The 1,925-nt window shown below is 35.1% G+C and overlaps 1 protein-coding gene and 1 pseudogene across 1 annotated transcript in view; both read left to right on the top strand.

Annotated features, from left to right (window-relative positions):
• Window positions 1-1,925, top strand: part of SPIRE1 (spire type actin nucleation factor 1) — a 207,688-nt gene that overhangs the window by 147,488 nt on the left and 58,275 nt on the right. The window lies entirely within an intron of this gene.
• On the top strand, window positions 1,606-1,721 carry LOC111732213 (annotated as a pseudogene).

Raw genomic sequence — 1,925 nt, 5'->3', positions numbered from 1 at the left:
AAGAAAAACAGTATAGAGGCTCTTCAAAAAAATTAAAATAGAACTACCATATGATCCAGCAATTCTACTCCTGCATGTACATTTGACCCTTAAACAACACGTATTTGAACTATGTGGGTTCATTTATACATGGATTTTTTTCAGTTGACCCACAGAGTTCAGTTTACCCACGCAGTTCAAACCCACGCTGTTTAAGGATCAGCTCCACAGCTGGGAATCTGAGTATGTGCAGGGCTGATTGCAGTTATATGCAGATTTCAACTGTATGGGAAGTTGGTACTCCTAACCTCCACATTATTCAAGGGCCAACTGTATTTTCACAGGAAATGAAATCAGGATCTTCGATATCTGCACTTCCACATTCACCGCAGCATTATTCACAATAGCGAAGATATAGAAACAACCTCAATGTCCATCAGTGGATGAATAGATAAAGAAAATATAGTATACATATATAGTGAAATATTATTCAGCCATAAAAAAGAAGGAAATCCTGCCATTTGCAGCACCATGAATGAACTAGAAGGACATCATGCTACATGAAATAAGCCAGACACACAAAGACAAATCACTGTCAGGTGGGAGAAATGGAGAGATGCTGGTCAAAGGGTACAAACTTTCAGTTATTAGATGAATAAGTTCTTGGGAGCTAATGTACAGCATGGTGACTATAGTTAATAATATACTTGAAATTTGCTAAGAGAGTAATGGCTAAAATATATACAATTTTTGTTTGGCAGTTATACCTGAACAAAGCTGGCAGAGAAATTTGATTAGGGGCCCAGTATTAATCACTAAACTATATATTGGCTTTATACATTTTTAGTCATGGGCTTATTTCATCATTAGTGGGTCTGCTTTACTTAAGACAAAAAATAGAAAAAAAATTATGCTTTTTCAAAGATCAAGTTATTTAAACTTTTTGTTCATTGATGGCTCAGAGTTTCAGAATGACAGGTGGTTTTTTAAATGTATCCTTTATGATAATTATCAGTGATGCATCTGCTTGCCACTTCTACCTAGTATATTTAGGTATAAATAATAAAATTTTTTCAGCTTGAAGGTTTTGGGTAGGAAGTGAAGACAAATCTATAGATGTTTCTGTTTCATGGTAGCTATTGTTATTTTCCTTTTTCTTTCTCTGGCTAATTTTGTATAGTTCACTTGGATAAGTGCATGCTGAGCACCAATGCAAGGAACTGGGCAGATGGAACTTCTAGAGGTGTTCAGTTTCGTGTAGGGAAAGTTTTAGACTAACGGGCTAAGATTTTGATTACTTTCTTATACATACCTGATAAATGAGAGTGGAAACTCAGCTACTCATACTTAATCATTCAAAAATTGGGTATTAAAAAATGTTTTACTGTTATCAATATAGTGCCACTTTCTAATTTCTTTAAGTACATATTTTTGTAAAGAGTAAATACAAAGGTTTTTCACCCATGGTTCATTTGTACCTGAAGCACTTTGTTGAGATGTTTTTAATTTCATCCTCCAGTTTAAACTACATAACTATAGGACGTGGTTCCAAAGTGTAACAGTTAGCATGTCTGCTTTACACTCAGAAGGTCCTGGATTCATGCCCCAGTGGAGTGATGGCCCATGGTCTATGGCCATGCCACCCTGAACAAGCCTGATGTCTGATCTCGGAAGCTAAGCAGGGTCAGGCTTGGTTAGTACTTGGGTGGGAGACCACCTTAGAAGACCAGGTGCTGTAGGCATAAATAATAATAAATAATAAATAAAAATAAATTTAAAAAGCTACATAACTATACCATAGTAATCCTTTTTTTTTTCTGTATATTTGTGGTGATGATGGTAGGAATTGAATGGCTTAGCCATGTCGGATATTATTCAGAATATTAAGTTATAGAAGTGTAAAACATTTCAGTTGACTTTTTTCAAATGAGTAAAATGTTTTAATT

The sequence above is a fragment of the Pteropus vampyrus genome, unplaced genomic scaffold (genome assembly GCF_000151845.1).
Source record: "Pteropus vampyrus isolate Shadow unplaced genomic scaffold, Pvam_2.0 Scaffold434, whole genome shotgun sequence".
NCBI lineage: Eukaryota > Metazoa > Chordata > Mammalia > Chiroptera > Pteropodidae > Pteropus > Pteropus vampyrus.
This window is presented reverse-complemented; position numbering and strand designations above follow the sequence as displayed.